The following is a 22,200-nucleotide window of genomic DNA, read 5'->3' as shown; positions in this document are numbered from 1 at the left end:
TGGCAGGCATCGCTCCCGCAACGCTGCCCGGCTCCAATCTGCTCTCGCTCCCCATCTCCTGGCACGCACGGCTCAGCGAGGGGTACGGCTGCTCTCGAATCTGAGATGTGAGAAATGTATATATTTGTACGTGCTAATACTAAGCGGCACAGACTGTTGGGCCAGCACCAGACAGATGGTTCTGAGAGAGGCAGAAGATCAGAGAGATGCTCCCTCCCACCCCCTCTGTCCCCGTTCCTCTTCTTTCTCAGAGAGAAGGCACCGTCACAGCTCCGCCTGGCACCGAGGGGGCCTCGGCGCACAAAAGCGGTCTTAATTCCCCCAACGGCGGAATCAGCTCACTCTAACAAGGGTATCAAAGTGGTTCATCAATGCGAGGATATTTAAAACTCTCAAAAAGCCTCAGTACCATGCGTTCTTGGGGCGAAGAAGAATAAACAGAGGCACATAACAGAAAAACAAGCAGAGTAACAAGACAGAACAAAAAGCTGCATAGAAGTGGTTCTGGAGAAAGAGAGCAGGACAGCCCTTTCTGGTTTGTAGCGTGACTAGTGACGCGGAAATTCTTGTTGAAAATGGTTTAAAGGCACAATTAGCCTTTCCCAGAGAGTCCTCCGCAAATCACTGCCGGTGCAGATTAATTGATATTATAAAAGGAAGAAATTATCTGAAGCAAAACTAATATGGTAGGAAATGACTGACTTACTGAACATACGGTGTGTGTGTGTGTGTGTGTGTGTGTGTGTGTGTGTGTGTGTGTGTGTGTGTGTGTGTGTGTGTGTGTGTGTGTGTGTGTGTGTGTGTGTGTGTGTGTGTGTACGTACACGTATCTTGGTGAGAAACACTTTGAGAGAAGCACTTAAAGAAAAAGGATATTTTGGGAAAGTGAGGACATTTTTGCCAGTCATTACTTTCTGGAACACCTTCAACAGGACTGTTTGAGGGTCAAGACTTGGGTGTAAGGTTAGGGTTAGAATTAGGTTATTAGGTTCAGGGTTGGGATCAGGCATTTAGTTATGAGGGTTAAGGTTAAAGTAAGGCGCTGGGGAATGCATTATGCCAATGAGTGTCCTCACTAAGATAGAATGTACAAAGTTGTATGTGTGTGGGCACATTGTTTCAGTTTCACAAAAGGGAGGGATTTCTTTTCTCTGTCTTTGGCATACATCACTTGGCTCATTATGACACCTCACAGGAGGCCAGGGTCAAATAAAGTGTAGGAGAGCTTAACAGCCCTTGCGCACCACGAGAGGCAGGGCTACTCAGCAACTAAACCACAGACACTGACACAAATGGATTCACTTTCACGCACACAGGGAGACAAACACAACGTCGGTAGACACAGGAACATCATCCCCTCTTGCTTGAACGGGGCAGGCGGTCTGCGTGGGCTACTTCAGCCATGATTTCCAGAGCCTCGTTATACGGACGAGACACGTGTACAATAATCTACTCTGCCTCGCGCATTGCTTCTGTCTTTCTCTCTATCTAAAACTCACAAATGGAATGTGCTGCGATTCACCCACAGCGCAAAGAACTCAATCAGGGCTGAAGGCGCCATGATAGGACTGCCTCCACACAGAAAATATGTTGCTCGGCCTGGCGGAATGAGAGGAAGATCGAGCAAGAAGCTGCCAATCGATTGGGATTGTCATTGTTCAAAGGGGATAGAAAGCTCTCTTTGTCTGCATATACTCTTCTGACCTTTATCGGGCCGCTGAAGAAGCCAAACACCGCCGGGCCAAGAGGGAAATGGAGTGTCTGTTTTGCGCTTAACACACTGCTCACAGATTGCAGAGCTGGCATGGTGCAGCGGACACAGACTGCCTGCCAACCTGGGTGCTCTCCGCCCCTGCCCGACCTTGGTAGCATTGTGCCAATGTGTCAACGAGGGCTCCATAACACCCTGTCCTCACCTAAAAAACACTGACACAAGGCTGGAAAACAGAAAACCGGCTCCAGGCACAGAGTTCATTAACAGATAAATGGCAGGGGGTGGGAGAAAAACAGAGAGAGTGGAATAAATGGGGGAATGACAACGGACGGCAGATATGGGGACCGGTTGGCAGTCGTCCATGAAAAAGACAGCTGGCAGCGACATCCTTCACAAACCTGGCGACGCACGTGTTATGATGGAGGCAACCTCCAGAGACACGGAGAGAGGGAGAGAGGAAGAAGGAGAAAGATGAGGGGGGGTTTAGAGAAGGGGGGGGGGGGTTATCACGGTAGATAACGTGGCTTTGGTCTCCAGACTCCCGTGCTAATTAACACAGTCCTACATACAAGGCCCCCTGCCTTCCTTCGCAGCCTGGCCCCGGTCTGCAGCGGCGACACAGAGGGACAGAGCGTGAGGAGAAAATGTGAACGTGCGAGTGTGTGCGCGGACGGGACCGGGGGGAGTGTGAGGGATGAAAGGGTGTGAAAGGTGAGACGAGGTCTGGCGGCCTTGTCTGAAGGTGAGTCGGCTCCCCCGCCAGCCTGCAGCCTGGCTCCTCTGGCGGAAAGTAAGGGGGATGAAGATGAATGAGTCGGAGCGCGGGGATGCTGATCAACAGCCGAGTCGCTTACTGGCCAGCTCACTCTGTAGCTCACCTCATCAGGAAAGACCAAGTGAGACAGAGAGAGAGAGGGAGAGGGAGAGGGACAGAGGCCAATGAGCCGGCACCGGTCCCGTCACAACACCACAGACACAGATCCTGGTTCTGTACCATTAGCTCCAGACTGTCATAAATCAGACAAAGGCAGGCGGCAGGACGGAGGGAGAAGGCCAAACAGAGGAGTCAGAAAGCCACAGCGACACAGCACTCATCAGACGGCGAGCGGGGGACAAACCGTAACCTCTGCACAGACAAAAACATTTATAACAACACAAGGCAGGCTCCAAACATACTACATAATGGAAGAGCTGGACACGATGAGGCTGAGTATTGAACCTTGATGCTTTCTGAGTTCTGACTGTAATGCGTCCACGGCATTGATTACTGAAACCGTCGTACGATGACAGTTGGGTCATATTTTGAGTCTTGTTTGTTGCTTATTTCAAACAGGAAACACCTTGGAATTTATTTAAAATCATTTCAGGGTTAGGGGGTCTGTATTTGATTGACAGCAGAGGTGTGACAGAAAATTGAGGGTAGAGAGACGATGCACACTATGCAACAAAGACCCGCAGCAGGACCTGAAGTGGGGATGATGCGGTTCATGGTCAGTGCCTTAAACCCACTGGAGAGCCAGAAACTTTGCTATTTTCATTTGCTTGCGGCCGCTCATGTTTGTAAAAATAGAAAACACTCGTGCATTGAGATGTTTGGAATATTTTGTTCGTTGAAAAAAAAGCAGGTTTTTATTCACTAAGCTACTGTTACTCTGGCTTCAACCAATAAACAACCTTTAAAACAAACGGCTTGTGTCATTAAAATCCCTGTTTTTTTGTATCTCACAAAGTCCTCCATTGACACATGCTGGATCCAGATTGTCCCGATGCAAGTAGACTACACATTAAGTCATTGGGATTTTGTCAGTGTAAATTGTGATCCTCGATTAGAACACGAGGGTGAGCGTTTCCGTTTGGTGATGGAAAAGCGTTACTGGAGCAAAAGCCTCATTAGCATTACTGCGTGTAACAACCTCAACGAGGGACTTCCTAACCCAGATCTGAACCAACCACACCCAGCCCAGGCATGTTGTGTTGGCATGCGCCGTGCTGGCAGATAAGCAACACATCTGCCTCCCTGCTCAGAAAGTTGTACTTATATTCTGTACACTTTCTTTGTGTACGTGTGAGTGTGTGCGAGAGGAGTGTACCATATAGTGTGTTTGTGGAAAGATTTGATTCCCTGTGAGACGGCGTGTAGGAACTGAGGCTCCAGATTGGCACAGAGTGGCAAACTTGGGTCTTGCCGCGAGTTCTGGCGACCGTGTGCCAATTCTACCTCACCCAGCGGTGCGCCACAGGGGGCCGAACACTTCCACCCTGCGATCCAATTAATTTCATCGCACGCCGCACATTTCGACATGCTAGGAGCGCGAGGAGATGAAGCGGAGGTTTGAAATGGGGGGGGAGGTGAGCGCCGAGGCAAGTGGGAATAGCTGAGAAAGTGGGAGTGGAAGGATGAGCCAAGGTTGGGGAATCGTCGAATTTCCCATATCTTGCATTTGAGTTTCTGCACGGGGAGAAGAAAATGCAATTACACGTGCCCTCTCAGCCTTTTCAGGCGAGTGTGGCGTGTAGAAGTGAGGGGGGGAGTGGGGTTTGTGCCCCGTGGCAGCTCGCACTCCCATACTCTATGCTAATGGCTGCTTGTTCTGCATTCTAACAGGCATTCGGGGGCACGGCTCTGAGTGGGGAGCAGCCGGGGGTGAGCGCCGGCCATCCGCAATGTAAGAGGGGAGGGGCGGGTCTGTCGCCTCGTGGCTCCGGAGATAGGGGGAATAATGAAAACTCAGCTGGGACTTCAAAGCAAACGACTGGTCATTTCCTGTGGTGATGGCCGATACCAGCCTTCGTGTTCAGGCAACAAGCACCGACGCACTTAGTCACACATTCCAGCCAGGAACGAGCGCCGTTCAGTGAACGCCACTTCCTTTGATGGCAGAGCAGAGTAGAGGAGAAGGAGGAGGAACAAGTGTTTGCACGTGAAATAGATTTGAAAAGCCTTTGTGTGCGGCTGGCAGAACCATCTGAGCGCTTTAGCAATGGCCACGGAGTCACCGCTTACGCAATGTGGGTGTAATGTCAGAAGCCAGATGGTGATGTTAACACTTTGACATGTTGCCAGTTTCAAATTTGAAAACTCCATAAAAAATCACAGACACAGAACGCATAGTTGTCACAGAGTAATCGGACATGTAAACACACTCTTGTCTTTCATGTCATAGACCTTTTTTCGGCAGATATATTGACATATTGTTGCAGGACAAGCTCAGCAATAATCTATAACATCAATAAAGGCTACATTTGCAACTTTTCCCACTACGACAAGTCTAGTGCAATAACAAACTGTGCAATATTCTTCATGTGTAACTATTCTTCATGTGTAACTATTGCTACTGCTCTGTATATAGTATCTATATATCTTTTTTATATTTTCTGTTATATTTGTATATACCTATTGCTTTTTTAAATTTCTTTCTATATTCTTCTGTCCACTTTGCTGCTGTAATGTCCAAATTTCCCAATGGCAGTTCCCATGGCACAGTACAGAGAAAATGCTAGGATTGAAATATCCTGTATTGTCTTCTGGAATTTACACTGTTCAATTTCAGAAAAAAATAAGAATGAGGATTATGGATAAAATGATGAATGACTGAGGGAATGAACAATTTAAGATTCAAACACGGTTGTTGGGTTGCTTTTGATTTATGCTGTTCATCCAGCAGAACTGTCTCTGTAAACATTATCAAGTTGGTGGTTGTACAAACATTTTGTACTATTCTACCGCTGCAAAAAAAAAAAAAAGTATGCAAGTAAAGATTAGGCAAAAAAAAAATGCTGAGGGAGACACGTGTGTCACTCATCTGAGTGGAAATCTGTGCGGGGAGTTCTGCTACCAAAGGCCAGAGAGACCTGCAGGCTTTTTGTGACTCTGTGTGTGCCAGTACGCACCGAGAAGCACACTCATCTTGACACAACGTCTCCCCGAGTCTTATGTGCGAGCAAAAATCACCATGTGCACGCACAGAGAGACATGAGTGAACAAAAACACATCTGGTTCCATTCAGGATGCCTGGAATTCTTCGCCTGCTTGGTTCAGATTACTTCCCGAGCCCCCATGCTGGCTGTGCACGACAGCAGATAAACTATGCCGCTCAACACAATGCCCGGCCTATTCAACACGCAACTGGAAGGGTGAAGATTGGCCGGGGGGATAGAGGTGAAGCCGAGTTTACAGGCGGGGGTCTTGGTGCAGACGATCCTCGGGCAGGAGACTGCTGAGAAGCCAGGTATGCTAATTTATTGCTTCTCCCCTGTTGCAGAGCTGTGTCGAGCAGGAGCGGGTCTTAGGGGAAGTCAACGGTATAGGTTCTGCTTGAAGGAACAGCACCTTAATATGATCCTCACCCTTCCCTTTAGAAATCCACTGTGGATTGCCCCGGCAGCGGTGGGTCAGCTCTGCAGAAGTCCACACCAGACACACAGAGATACAAGGTCAGGAGACAAAAACAAAAACAAAAAAAAACCTTATGAGCACCAGTTCAGGATGTACTGCAGCATGAGTGAGGGCTGCTGGAGAACAGTTATATTTCTGTTCGTTCACGCTCACAGTAAGAAATCCAACTAAAGTAAATCATGTTTATCGTTGTTTTGTTGCAAGCGGCCCCCTGTGCACAGCTATAATGTTCAATTCCAAAAAGAATCATCCATTTGCCTTGGGATCCTTTTTTTTTCTCCCTGCACACCATTTCGACTGTAATTCATGGGACATCACTTTTCCTTTACATTTCAGAACTCCTCTCTCCCCCCCACCCCCCTTCAATTCTCCCATCCCATTCTCTTATCTCCCAGGTCTGACAGAGTGATGTCTTCAGCCACAATCACCTCGTCTGCTCCGGTTCCCCAGGAGATGGAGTGCCAGGGATGTAGACGATTCAATCAGTGAGAAGTGAAAGAGCAGATCAAAGACAATACGCCGCGGCCCCATTACCCCCAGTCCTCTGTTACCGCTAGCGACGCTTAGCTCGGGCCCCCACCTAATGGGCCATAATATCATTTTACGCCATGTTCCAGCTCTTTATACTAGCTCTAAACATAACTCTGTCGCCAAGGCACAATAAAAACAGATATATTTCTTTATTACTCCTCACGAAGCACATCACCAGATCTGAGCACCCCTGCGAAGGAAACCAATATCTGCAGGAACCTGCTCTTTTCCAGGGCTCATTTGGAACAGACGCACAGTTGTTATTACATTGAGCTGCACTCTGCCGGCCTCACCTCACCATGCCGTTCACTCAGAGTGTAATGGATGTTTTATTATAATCAAATGAATATAATATCTTCACCATAAATAGCCTACTTAAAAAGCCATTTTCCCTGCCTTGCAATATGTCTGAATGCCCATCACGCCTCAAGCAACAACATGCCACATGTTTAATTCAGAGCCGATGCAATTGGCGCATCATGTGCCAATGTATAGGTGAAAACAGCGATTTGCCTTCCCTTTGCTCACCCTTCACGTCTGCGAGCTGCCCCCCTTCCACTCCCCCAATAATCACACTCTCTTGCATAAAGTCATGGGGAGTCACCGGCGGGTTCATTACTTTGCATGATAGCAGGAAGAGGAAATGTCACCTGAATACTCCGCTTTTGCGGCTATTCCCTTTCTCCCATCTCGCGGGGGCAAATGCTGTGCTTGTAAAGTCACGAGCCAGATGAACAGAATTTCACTTCGGCGAGGGCAAGTTATTATCCGCAACCGCGAATCATCCTCTACACGGGGTATATAGTGCCATTGTCCTCTACCCCATACATCATCTGGGTCTGACCAGCCCATTTACACCACGAGTATCTGACAAGAGATGAGGGAACACTGAACATGTGAACTCGTGTGTGTGTGTGTGTGTGTGTGTGTGTGTGTGTGTGTGTGTGTGTGTGTGTGTGTGTGTGTGTGTGTGTGTGCGTGTCTGTGTGTGTGGTAAAAAGGAGCAGAAGGGGAGTTGGGGGAATGCAATCTCTCACACAGAGGAGCAGAGACAGGCGGGCAGATATGCTCCGGGCCCAGAATAACCCCGGCGGTATCCATGAATGAAATGACAGGATTACAGGGGTATTAGAAAACCTGCTGAGATGGTTGATAATGCTGTTTATGGCTGGGCGTCACACCGCCTGCAGGAAAAAAAAGTCAAACTGTTTGACTAATGAAAATATGGACAAGCACTTCCCATAGTCGCCATGCAGGAGATTCAAGTCAATTACTGTGAATAAAAAAATAAATAAAAAAATGGGGATGGAAACTTTCTTGGTTTCCATCCCCATTTTTTTGTTGTTGTTTTAGGTACTTGACTGATATGAACAGAAATAAAGATTTACTTCTTTGGCATTATTGTGGCTAAACCGCCTAAAATTTGGGACACCCCAAGCCCCGACATCCTGGTTAAGAATGGGATTATTGTTGTGTCAACAACCCCCATAGATAATAGTAATTACTGTCCTTGCTGCAGCGGCATCAGAGTGAGGCAACTTCCCCTAGCTGACAGCTTGGTCCTAATTACCAAGAACCACCAATTACTGGCTCCATTTCATTATTTATAATGCTCAGCACACCCAAATAAAAAAAAAAGAGACTTCAGTGACTCTGAGCAGTCACATCTCTGGCAGCTGCTGAGGAGCATCCACAGGACCTGCTGAATCATTCGCTCATTGTTTGGTTTTTTAGTTTTCTGACAATATACTAGGCAGCATGCAAACACAACACGTAAAAACAGACAAAACAAGCCAAAGACAGCTGACGGATCTTCTTTTTGTTGCCAGCAACAGGAAGTAATTTCACTGCAAAGGAAGTCCATTATCATCTTTTCTTTCCCCACTTGCTCCTGCTCGTTTATCTACCAGCAGAGACGCGGAATCAATTGTGAAACATCAGCCCTGGAGCCTTTTAACTAGGAGAAAAGTTTGCACATTGTATCTACATTCATATTTCATTCATTGCACTGTGAGCTCTATGTGAGAATAATTGACTCATCTGCTGCCATATAAAAAATGATTCCAAAAACAAAACAAAAAAAAAGACGAAAAACATAAAAACTAGGTTCCTTTTCAGGCGAGTGTGTTCAACCATCCGCGCATGCGCATGCACACGCACACGCACACACACACACACACGCACGCACACACACTGACTTTTGCAGATGTTTGCCATCACCTTCTGCTGCCAAGTGGCGTCCAGTGATGACTGAGAGGAGGGGGAGCGGGGCGGGGGTGTGAAATTCGGCTATTCCTGCTCTAGTGAATCCTGCAGAAATTTGGCAGATCGTTGTGGAGATTTGTCTGTCTGTGGATTTGACATGAAACCGTTTGAGAGGCTCATCTGGAGTCTGTCTTTCAACGTGCCTGCCCTTAGTGGACCTGACTGTTTAGCTTATGTTCCCATAAAGCCTGACGGCCACATTTCTCAGTTCCCATGGGTGCAGATGAGTGATTAACTCTTATAGCGTCATGTGAAAGACAAAAAGAAAAGTATGTCTCCGACTAAAGTAAAGCACAGAATCCTCAAATATTGGAACCAAACACAAGGCATGTGCACCATCTATTTTGGATTTCTGCAGTCACGCACCTTGTTGATTTACAAAGACTACTGATTATTCAGTGCAGATTCAAACAACAGCTCGTGCTCAGCGAGCTGTAGACCATGTAAAGCTATCACATTCCGAAAAGGACAAGCTGTCTCTGAAACACATTTAAGTATGAACAAAAGGAATCTACCGCGGCGATCCAAAGCTCTTAGCATTTAGATGACAGTTGCGCAGGGCAGGCCTTATTTGCAGGGCCTGGAGTGGAGCAGTATATGTGGCCCGGAGGCCGGATCTGTTCCAACTGTGCCCTGGCAAGAAAACGCTCAGCCTAGTCAGCCTCGACAGCTTGGATATTCACAGGGGGGCGATGGAAAAATGGAGGGCTGCAGTGCTGTGTTGGAGTTGGGGGAGCTTTGGAAGAGGCGGGGACCGGGTGATGAGTCAGGAACAAGGTGTTTTATATTATTTTGGTACCGCAAGGACATGGCATTTGCCGTGTTTGATGAGAAAACCAAACATAGGCTTGTGACGAGGGCCTCCTGTCTGCGCTGGCCCGCGGTAATGAAGTTTATCATCTGGTGGGCGCGTCTGGAGGGGGCTAGCAGTGTTTTTAACTACGTTCACACATTCTGAAGGTGTTAGGTTATGCACTGCAATACCTTGCTTTGGTGATGATGAATTTTTAAAACCTGGAATTAAATTATACATTTATCACTGCAGAGAAAAAAACCAACAGGCCATCCAAGGAAAAAATATCAGACAGAAGGATCATGCTTTTTTTCCCCAATGTTCTTTTTTTTCCCACCACTATGACTTTATAATAGAAATGGGTTTGAGATCACATGACACATTTTCATTTGAGAAACCATTGTGACACTTTCAGAGTTTCCATAGATCTCAGACATTAAAGTTGGGATGATCACTTTGATTTAGTGTGACAAATTAATTTTTCACTCTCATCTCTGGTGATGCATAGTTAAATTCTGAGTCCTTCTGAATATCACAGAAGGCACTTTTGATGTTGGACAGCTTTCGCCTCACTTGATTAACCTGAACCAACTTCAAAAGTGCCAGTTAGGATATCGCCATCAGCAATACTCTAAACAAACAAGGAGCCTTTTTCAAAAACAGTATTTGCTATGAGCCTCCTCTTTGAAATAGTATGTGTCAAAGGTATTACTCTCAAATTAATGTTTTGTTTACCTATTTTTGCTATATCCTTGAAACAAACACAGAATAAGAATGCCGATCTACATAGTCGCCTGCATTGATTTGAGTTCAAATTATTGAAAATGAATGCAGCAGATACCAAGGTCACCAGGGGGAAAAGAAAAAGAAAACTATTGGCATCGCAGAAAGGGACAAAGAAAAACTAAACTAAACAAAAAAAATCATCTTAATTAATTCCTGTCAAAGTACATCTCTGCTCCAGGGCTGTGCCTAGACAAAGCCTCATTGCAGAAAGGGCCGACACCTCCGAAATCCTCGGGACACCGATAAGCGTGTCATTACCATGACATTCGCACCATCTTCTGGGGTGCCAGACAAAGCATGGGAACAACAAAGTGATAAAAACTGTGAAGAAAACTCCAAAAGTAAGAAGTGTGAATTTTTTGCGTGCAGTGTAGTGTAGTGTAGCCTCTAGCACTTTGAGCAAAGGCATCTCTCCAACCCAAGTCCTATTCATTCGGCACTGCCAAAACAACCACCTGGGGTAGCCCACAATTCATATGGGCCATATTTTGTTTATCTTGAACACCGGCGGGCAGGCTGGCAGGCATGCACGACTGCGGGGTCTGTGATGGAAAGTGGAGCACAAGAGTTACGACCTGAGCAAACAGCTGATTATGGAGAAGATGAGTGAGAAGGGGAAGTTGTCTGTCAAGCTAAGCCCTCCACAGATGGACGCGTGTAGCACACGCAGAAACCAGCGAGTCTCGAGGCTCAGTGACAGCTTTGGGTTTTAAAGTACACCAAAGAAACTGTTCAGGGGAAAGTAAGGAACAGTGGGTAAGCACAAATACATCACGTGCAATGACACGTTAAGGCCACTCCTTTTCATTCAACTCATCCACTCAGTGAGACGAGGCAGATTTTCCACTCTTGAGTGAAGTATGAACAGAAGATTTTACAGCTGTCTATGTGAAACTATAAACGCAACAGTCCCCAGTTGATGGGGATCTTTGTTTAATGAGCATCAGAGCAAATTGACAACTCGCAGCGCTTAATAAACAAGTCTAGAAACCCACTGATGTGCAAATAAAGTTCTGACAGTACATCATTTATTCTAACTAGTAGACATGATTTATAATTGGACCATTGTTTCCTGACACACAAACGCACAGTGTTGACCATTTACTAGCCAGCAATGTTCCACTTCTATGAATCCAATAACAAAAAAAAAGTGTTTTCATTAGTGCACACGGGGACAGAACCTGGCCAGAGTATCTCCCAGGTGAGACGGTCAACTATATGCTGGGAATCAGAGCAGTCGCCTACCTCCCCTCTCTCTCCCCCCTATCTGCTCAGCCCTTTCCCTAGAGCTCACTCTTGCCCTGCTACCACTGCTCTTGTACCGACAGCCAAACAATGGGAGCCAGGAGTTCCTTAACAAGTAAAAAATGAGGGGCTAAACTAATTAGAGACACCCCCACACCATCGCCTCCATCTCCGAGCTCAGCGAGATGCAGCTTGGCCAGATTTTGGGCTGTTGGACCCATCGTGAGAGGAAATGGGCTGGATGGGGGTTTTTTTCTTTCCTGGCTGCTGGCCAATGGGGGACCGTGGTAATTGCCCAAATCCCACTGTGGCAAGTGAGGAGTAAGAGTGTGAGGGTGGCAGAAGCCAAGGAGAGTGAGAAAATGCTGGGACCAAGTGTGGGAATGAAAGTCTTGCAATAAAAAAAAAATAGAAACTAGATACAGGGGTTCAGGGAGAAAAAAAAATGAGGCACAAAAGACAAATGTTTATAAGAACACAGCACATCCGGATTCAGGGCAGTGTGATTCAGATGAAAGTCTGAGCCTGAGGACTCTTTGTTGCCTCACAACTGGACAAAAGTATTGAGGGGTGTAAGTGAAAAGAGAATGACCGAGGGTGCTACTCACTAGGGGGAGGCAGGCGAGGATGCAGTGAGCGTCTTGGCTGTCGGAGTGGAACGGAGCAGGGTGCAGCGGCGGCCGCACAGCGGGCCCTCACTGGACACTTCAATCACAGGCAGCCGGAGCCCCGGGCAAACTTGGCCAATTAGCCGCACACTGCCGCTGACCCCCAGCTTCATTAAGGGCCCAGGCTCTGGATAAGGGGAGAGAGGAGAGGATTAGGGGGAGGAGGGAGAGAGAGAGAGAGAGAGAGGAAGCCATCAGCGTTGGCCAGGTCTAAGAAGACACACGCGTGCGTTTGCACGGACACACACGCTAGAGGTGAAGCTCAAGGTTACAGATAAACACAATCAACTTTGAGAGCAACCGACACCACACACACACACACACACACACACACACACGTTCACACTCGCCAAATCACTCTCACACCTCCCGGTGGGTTTACACCCGCAGCAAAGGTGGTGTTGAGGTGGCTAGAGCCCTAGAGACCAGAGGGCACGGTGTCGCCCTCTCTCCCACACCGCAGCACTGACAGCAACAGGTGTGGAGGCCAGCAGACATGCAATTACCAAGCTGAGAATCGGCTCCTTGTGACAGAGACAACGGAAGATCAGAGGGAAGATCAGAGCCCGAGTGTTGAGGAGAGGAGAGGAGGAGACAGACTACTGAACGTCCCCGGAGAGAAGAAAGAAAGGGGGAGAGATTTCCAGTCGGCTGTTTTTATCAGAAATCCCTCGTCGACACAGAACCGGCAGAGAAAAGGAAAACACATCAAAAACCAACAGATACATTAACTATTATACACCTGTTGCTGTGCAGTCGAGATACAAAGTGTACAGGCTTTGGTGGTCTGCAGAGACCTCGCGGATACACTACGTGTGCACAGCAGTGAGCCAAAGATGAGGGTGAACAGACGACATCTGATTTCAGCTCAGATTGGGTGCGGCTCTCTGAGGTGCTCTGGGACAGGTTGCGCTCAATGAGCCAAGACAGCAAGACGGTTTCGGTGTGTGCGTGTGTGCATATCCACATGGGACCTCCGCTTGCATCAGCCTCGCGGTGGAAACCTCAGAGGCACTCCCGGGTGGGGGGTGGGGGGTAGCGGCTTCATGCGCACTCTGGCTCATATTCTCTCCCCTCCATCTCCGATTACGGGCCTTCGATCAGGCTTAAGTAATGTTTGTGCGCTCGGCCGCCAGTGTAGCAATAACCGCTGTCAGAGACCTTGCATGCTTGGGTGGAGAGGAGATGCCGGCCCTTTATTTAAAACAAGCCAAGGATGAAAGATCAATGGTCCCATTCAGGCCATGAATTGGAGGGAAAAGTTCACCAACATGCTGGGGAGATTATGAGAGGGAGATATATGAGTGGCTAGACGGAGCGGAGAGCGAGGGGGCATCTAGCTCATCTGGGTGCTAGTGGCTTATTGATCGGTGGAGACACACAGCTCCCAGCCATTCATCACAGGCCTAGATAACTCCTATGATAGTACCCTGCTGCTGAGCAGCGGCAACTGGCCACATCCATTATACTTCAACGTTGGCTCCCTAGCCTGGGTGCGGGCATGGTGGTACTGCTGGGTGACAGGTTGGAGGGAGGGCTGGAATGGAAATGGAAAAGGCCATGCCTGCGGTGGAGGAGCCTGTGGCGGAGGCTGTGTAGTCTGCACAAAAGGCAGGAGCTGGGGTCGACGGGGGCGGGGACTTTATGAAAAATGGTGCTCTGATGAGAAACTGTCTGTTTGCACCGTGTGGCGCCGCCATTGTGTCTATGTCTCGGCCAAATAGCATATTAGCAAAGCTGTTTTATGGCCGATAGCACACGAACCGTGCGAGTGACAGGCACCTCTGAAAACTGCTGAGTGGCGCTGTGTGTGTGTGTGTGTGTGTGTGTGTGTGTGTGTGTGTGTGTGTGTGTGTGTACAGAGACAATTCCCAGATTGAGCAGGTGGGGATCAGCCATAATGAGGCATGCTGGGAGAGAAGAGAGGGAGGGGGGGTCGGAGTGAGGGCAAAAAAAGAAGGGAGGAGGCCAAAGAGCGAGGGAGAAAGACAGAGTGAGAGTGATGGAGACGGGCTCAGAGCCAGAGACAAGGCCCCAGAAGAGCAATTACAGGAGCTCCAAAGAAGGTGTGGGCCCAGCCCCCAGGCATAGTTTTCAAACAGCACAAAGCACTGCCAGACAAGTATTCTCTCTCTCTCTCATACACACACACACACACACACACACACACACACACACACACACACACACACACACACACACACACACACACACACACACACACACACACACACACACACACACACACACACACACACACACACACACACACACACACACACACACACACACACACACACACACACACACACACACACACACACACGGCTATAATCAAACATAAACAGCTGACAAGCAAAAGAAAGTGTTGGACAAAATAGGAGAACATGACGAGTGAAAGTCAAGTTGGGAAGGATACAATGAGGCAGGAGTAATTTCTAACTGGGGTCATTCTCAACACAAAACCACGACATGATACACTCCCCCATGTTTTCAGTGCAACATTATGTCCTGGTTGAAACCCGTTCCCCTAACAGCACGGCCCAAAAAACAAAACGCTAAAACTCCACGGCTGAGGTCAGTGTGCGCAAAACTTGTTGCTCGTGCTCCGTGTTGCTCGTGCTCCGTGTGGTGAATGCTAGACGACACTGAGAAGTCTGGAAAGCCGCCCTCACACCGTGGTACCCGTCACAGATTTAAGTTCAAAATGGTTTCTGAAGGAACCCCCCCTCCACACCACACCACACCACACCTCACCCATCACCACCTTCGCCCGCTTTGAGGAGAACGACAGGCTGGAGAGAACAAGCAAGAATGATACCGGGGGAAAAAAGAAAGAGAGATGTGCAAACAGATAAGGGGGAGGCGAAATTAAATTAAGAGGAAAGTTCTTGCGCACCGGTATGCACCATTGATTTCCTATTCTCTTGGAAACATTTAATGAGCTTAAATAGGAGCCTCGTTTGACACTGCCACAGTGACTCGCTGGGGCCTCCCAGTGAGAGGAAATCGTTCAGCGGCTGTGACGGCTACCAGAAGGGGGTGGAAGATGGAGAGATGATAGAAGAGGAAGAGGAGGAGGAGGGATGGGGGGGAAAGTCAAGGTTTTAATGCCATAGCAAGAGACGCGTGCAAGACAGACGTCGGCTTATTCTCGGGAAATGGCCCATGGGTAGCATTACTTGCCCGGTTCGCAATGAGGAAGAAAAAAAAAAAAGAATGACAGATGAAGCACTTTCGTAGAAGAGGGGCAGACGGCGGAGGAGAGTGCAGGTGGTCTACATTTAGCCATGCTGCCTAGTGATGTGGATGCTTACCACTCACAACAGGCACTCATTATAAACCAACAATGTCCAAACTGATAGACAGTTACTGCTGTACTGCGATGTTTCACCTCATTACTTCCTGGATGACCTCCCTATGAGGCATTCAACAGATGCCTACTGCTCGGCGGCCATCTTGTTTCTCTACCCCTCGCCGCCCACTCTCTTTTCTCCTTCTATCGGCAGGAGAACCATTGTCACTTCAGAGAGCAAAGTCCAGAGGCGCTTCACTGCTCCCTGCCGCTGATGAGGGCCCCACAGGGAGCCATCGGCAGCCGCTTTATGAAGCTCTCTGGCAGAGAGAATGGACCCAGCGTCCCTCCACCTTTTTGCGGGCAATCATAATAATAAAAGTGTGGAGTCGGGCATGGCTGTACACCGGGATTGTTTTGGTTGTGCTGGTGTGTGAGAGCTCGAAAATAAACTGATTTCATGGACCTTACCAGGGTTAAACTTTTTAATCCTGTGAAGCCAAAATAATAAAACTGAGAGCTACAACAACTAATGACACCGAAACAGAGCCTAAGTCGACCGAGAGCCTCTGCAGCACCCTGCTGTATTTCCTTTTTAAAAGAGCATTGTATAACTGAAAACAAAAATCTGTGTTTTTAGCTCCCTATCTGCATCACACCTGAAGATCACATGACATATTTCACGTACACTGATCATGTGCGTACCGGTGTTAACAGGAATCCGATTGTCTACTCTCTGCAGTTAGTTACGTAGTTACAGAAAATACTACAGACAAGAAACAACAATGGTGAAAGAGCACAGATTTTTTCTCTTAGACTGATGACGAGGTGGAACTAGCTTTTCCACCATTTTGCTTTCAACACTGGTAGTCAAGTCGTGACCAATAAGATTCAATCCAGCAGCGAATGCATGTAACTGCATCATCCTTTCCAAATGTCTCAGTTTTTGCCAATCCACACAACAACGCAGCCACATCGCAGCTCGATCATGTTGAAAACAAGATCGAGTTGAAAACATCATTTGGTCTTTGGGAACCTGCAGTTATCTGAGCAAAAAGTTGGTTACCCAAAACAAAACCAATCAATAGACGCATTATTTGTTGCAGCCCAATGGTCCAGTCTACTGTATGTATATGCAAAGAGAAAGAGAGATAAACCATGCTTTAAACATTCTTAGGAGATCTGTGTGCTGTTTTACAAAAAAGACAAGACTAAGACATGATAAGACCAGCTGGTAATGGCTGAGTGTAGACACGTGCTTATGTGTGTATAAACATGCCAATACAAACTGAAACTGCAACTGATAAGGACAACCATAAATATTTTGGGTCCCTCTGTTTTCAGGATTTTAGCAGCGTTGACATTCCACATGTGTCTGTTTCTTCTATTATCAGGTCAGAAAGGAGTTGTTTCGGTTCCTGACCCCATTTCTTCCTCTCAAATTTGGCTCAGCTGTTGGAAGAGTAGTTGGCTTGTGCCACCACTGAGTATCTATCCAGACAGATGCATAGTAAGCTGTGCAGAAGCCAGTGTGGGTGTTTGGCACAAATGGGAGCCATGCTGAGGCCACGCTTCGCCAGGCTTTCATGTGTGACTTGCAGCTAACGGTTGTGCTGAAAAATATTTTTTTTTGGAACTTGGGCTGAAACAATCATGTGACCCTCTGGTGATTAATTACGGTGAAAGAAAAACAGCCCACAGAAAAATGCTCTTTCTTCCTTCTGAGGAATTCCAGCAGATCCACATAGGCTTGCACTCCCACACAAACATCACAGGAGTAGGAAGTGGAAGTGACTAACAGAAGCATAAGGACAACTTGAGAAATGGCGCAGTGTTGAAGTGCCCAACAACGCTTTCTTCACCGTCCCCAGCTGACACTTCCACCATTCTTGCTCAACGCACTGCCGGCTTAAAACAATTTCTCACCGGAAACCGCCTCTGCTCCCCGCATGAATCTATAGGCCATCGTCTATATGACACTGTGAACCATTCTCTAAATCATTTACACTGGCCTATATATAGCCTGCGGAGAAAAGGCCATTATTGGAACAGAAAGCTATATTTCATAATTGCACCACCACGCAATCAGTGAAACTCGCTCTCCAGAATATATTCCCTCTCACTCTTTTCCATCTCTCTTTATCTCCCTCTCTTGTCCATTCGAGAGGGTGATTTTGAAAGGACGACTGTCTCTCCTGATGCAATAACCACTCTCCATTTGTATCCGAGGAGGGTGCATTAACTAGACAGCGTAATCAGCCGGCACAGGAAAGGCAGCAAGCCTCACCAACAGACTGCTTTTTACCACTCTAAGCTACAACAGCTCGTCATTAGGCCACAATTAGCACAGCTCACTCTGGGGATAGAAGCCAAAGTCTCCTGTTGCACTACACACTCCGGTGAAGTAATCTGTTTTGATCACACCTGATGATGAAGGCAATAGCACTTGAAAAAAAATCCAATCCTTATTGTGCCAGAATCGGACCGGATACCATTGTCAAGGTTTCCGAGGAAGGACTAAGAAGAAGGAGACTTAAGGCGATACATAATTCATCCCAAAAAGCGGCTGTCAATAAGGGCAAAACATTCAAAAAGGTTGCTGCCTAGGGTTAGGTGAGTTTTGTCGAAGTAGCCCTGTGGTAAAGGTGCACTTCAGGTGAATGCGTCCATCCAGGAGAGGTTGCAGTCACACAAGCCTGCAAAAGCTAAGTTCAGTACGTACGGACACATTCCCTCCCTCGGGGCTGTGGAACAATAAAGAGAAATGCGTGTCCCTGTGGTTATTTGTGGCATGCTAGCAACGGGCAGACAGAGATAAGAGTTTCGGATCGGAGGAGGCTGACACGCTGTGATTATCTCCCGCTGCTGGAATTGACCGTCCATCAAACCAGACAGCCAAGAGGGCCGGGGCCGGCCGCCTCAATCGTTGCCTGAGACGAGATTTTTATGATTCAATGACCCCGAAAAAAATGAGAAAATGTGTCAAGTGCTTCGAATGTGCTGTTGTACTGACACACTCATGCACTGAGATTCAGATTCACAAATACTCCATGAGGAGACGGGGAAGTGCTGCAGTCTGAGAGGTACAATAAATAGAGCATATGTTCTCGCACCAAGTTTTAACACACATTCGAAGACTACCACCTGACATCCCAGGGCTCCCTCTCAAGTCACAGGCTGACTTATTGGCTCTTTCCCCACATTCCCCCTCACCTCATGTTGCAAAGTTCTGGACCTGAAACCATGCCCATACACCAGGGTGACCCACAGGAGAGATGGAGGGAGCGAAGTAGTGAGGAAAGGGAGATGTCGAGAAAGAGTGTGTGTGTGTGTCAAGAAGCACATTCTTTCTGCTGAGCGCCATCTGGAAGTACAGAGGTAGATAAACAATGACGTGGGCCCCATCCCATCTCCTTCCAAAAGCCTGAGCAGAAGCACGCTCGCCACAATGCACGAGCGCCGTCGCCACCGATCCTGTGCAGCGTGCCAAGCATTGTCAGGGATTGGGTCTTATCAATCGCTGGCCAGATACTGAGCAGAAGCGTGAGGCAAACAAAGGGAAGGGGAGAGAACAAAAATGGAGGGGAGCTGCATGCGACAATGTGAAACACAAATGAGATGATGGCTGGGAGCCACCCGTCCATGCAGCCCGGACCCGACTCCATTTAATCTGGTCAAGTCCACCCCAAAATCAAAGCAATCTCCTCCAGTGAGCTGACGGAAGAAAGAATCAAACTGCCAATCCCACCCAAAAATGAAGCTGCTGTGGAATGGAATGAGAGGATGTGGGGCTGTGCAGCATTGTGCTAAGCATGCAAACTATTACTGCTGGGGAACTCTGCTTTATTTAAAAAAAAAGGCTATTTGCATTCACTCAGGTTTCAAGAGGAGCTCGGGGGCAGAGTTAGCTGCTGCTCCTGCTGCTTTTGAATTCCTCACCATATTTTTCCAGCCCTTCTGGCATGCAATATATTACAGTAGTAGAAGAAATCTTTATTATCCCTTATGGGGAAATTGTCCTTGTAGTAAGTCAGAGATAATAACAAAAACAATATCCATACAAGCGCCTAAATTGAAGACTGGCGAAGAGCAACAGCTGGAGCAACAGCCAGGAGGGATGATCCCCGTGGGTACTGCAACTCTTGGGGCGACCCTGTCCTGAGAGGGTGCTCAGCTAGACCCCGGCAAGACGAGAGTGAGACGCACAGAGGCCGCAGTGGGGGGCCACGTGAAGAAACAGGGCCAGAATGGAGAGACTTTGACAGCTATCCCTCGGGCAGCAATGGAGCTGCACCTGTGTGTGCACGTCGGCTCTGCTCAGTTTAGTTTCCACACACACACACACACACACACACACACACACACACACACACACACACACACACACACACACACACACACACACACACACACACACACACACACACACACACACACACACGCACACACACGCACACACACGCACACACACGCACACACGCACACACGCACACACGCACACACGCACGCACACACGCACACACGCACACACGCACACACGCAGCAGTCTCTTCAGCTGTTGGCACTGGCGGAACAACAGGGAGGGAGGGATCAGGTGGCTGGGGCAAGTGGACTGAAAAAGAAGGATAGGGGGGGGGTTGACAAATGTGACTTGTCAGGTAACATTCACAGATGTGAAGGGACGGAGGGGAAAAAGAGGGGGAAGATAGTTTAAGGGAGGAGAGGGTGCGTGTCAGCTCGTGTTGGTTCATCAGCAAGAATCTCCTGCCCTGATTGCAGTCGGGCGAGTGGAAGGACAGGGACACTTTGAGAGAAGAGGCATTCAGAGTGGGTCCGTTGGCTCCCGAGGACCCGATTACTGAGTCTGATTGGGGAGACAACGGAGCGTAGCCAGGGACGCCTCTCACCACAATGGCTCTGATCAAACAGTGCAGGGGGTGAAGAGCCCTGGGAGGGCTGGGAAATTTGGGTCAGGCACATGACATATTAATACTATGACTATGGCAAAAAAAAGAAAGAAAGAAAGTGAGAAGTGAGGAGTGGGGAAGAGCTCCAGAAAATAAAAAGAGCATAATCACTTTTAAAGTGATTTTGGCCAGATTAATGCAGAATCCTTCAGCGGTATTCAGAGCTTGATAAATGCTCGCTGTCTCGGCCGTTATTAAACACCAGAGAGACTGGTCGGTCCCCGTTCCAGGCAAAACTAATTAAAGGCGGGCAGATGTGTCTGGACAGTGGTGTGCCGCCCGCACGCGCGCACACACACACACACACACACACACACACACACACACACACACACACACACACACACACACACACACACACACACACACACACACACACACACACACACACACACACACACACACACACACACACACACACACACACACACACACACACACACACACACCTCTAAATGGGCTGCTAACCATGTCCGCGGTGCAATCAGCGCCAGCTGAGGCGCTGTCACCGTGCTAACCGGACCAGGTGAACACAAAACAACAGCGCCTCAGATTCAATTTCTGACTTTGGTGTGTTTGTCTTCGGAAAAACTTTTTGTCAGCCCCCATCTTTCATGGTGCACGTGTTCTTGCCTTTGTGTCGGGTCAGCCGCGTGCAACTGTACGAGGTCGCGGCTGCACAACGGAGGGCGGGTGACGCTTTCATCCTCGTCTTCTTCTTCCTCCTCTCCACTTTTTCATTCTCATATTTTGTGAGCCAACAGCTGGGCTTTTTTTTTTTTCTTTGCTTTTTTCTTTTCGCATAAAGCTATCATTACAGCAACCTAAAGGCACGAGAGCCGCACTCCGAATTGCTGATGGAAGCCCGGCTAGTCAATTCAGAGCTATGGATGAGATTCGCACTGGGGATGTGACCGCTGAGGAGGGTGGGGGTTTGGGGGCGATGACAAACATGCAGAGAACCACACATTCAGAGGCATATGTGACACGAAGCAACACAAGCACCCGTGGTTCATCGTCATTTAGGCCGTTGGCCCTCGACCCCCTTGTGATCACAGCAAACTTCGGTCCCGTATACACACAACCTGCCCGTCTTCTCTCACCGTCTCTCGCAGATGCACATCCACACAGCGGGGACTAATCACCCACCTGGAGCAGCCATTCGCAGGCAGGTCTGGATGACAAAGCATCCGTGCCCACGAATATAGGCTAATGCCCTTCTCAACAAAAGGCTTAAGCTGCGCTTCAGCCAAACAGACAGGTCTGGATAGAGGAGTGTGTGTGTGTGTGTGTGTGTGTGTGTGGGGGGGGGGGGCTTATGACCTGGCTCAGACAAGCATGGACACGGCAGGAAGCCGCTGACATCACAGATAAGGGTGATGTACTTACACTAGCTGCTAGTGGCTACATGGAGCTGACAAGTCTGTACGTGCACTTGGTTTCAATAGCAGCTCCCCCGAGTCAAGGACGGGCAGAGGGCGAAGCCAAAGTAGTACGAAAAAAGAGCCTTTTCCAATGTGACTAGGCTAGTTTGTAAAGT

At 48.2% G+C, this 22,200-nt stretch overlaps 1 protein-coding gene across 1 annotated transcript in view; it reads right to left on the bottom strand.

The window, feature by feature from the left end:
* plxnb2b (plexin b2b) overlaps window positions 1-22,200 on the bottom strand; it is a 116,762-nt gene that overhangs the window by 77,659 nt on the left and 16,903 nt on the right. The window contains exon 2 of the mRNA XM_047333197.1: window positions 12,339-12,525. The gene's annotated coding sequence lies outside the window, so the exon portion shown is untranslated. The remainder of the gene's footprint in view (window positions 1-12,338; window positions 12,526-22,200) is intronic.

Source organism: Scophthalmus maximus, chromosome 7 (assembly GCF_022379125.1).
Source record: "Scophthalmus maximus strain ysfricsl-2021 chromosome 7, ASM2237912v1, whole genome shotgun sequence".
Classification (NCBI taxonomy): domain Eukaryota; kingdom Metazoa; phylum Chordata; class Actinopteri; order Pleuronectiformes; family Scophthalmidae; genus Scophthalmus; species Scophthalmus maximus.
This window is presented reverse-complemented; position numbering and strand designations above follow the sequence as displayed.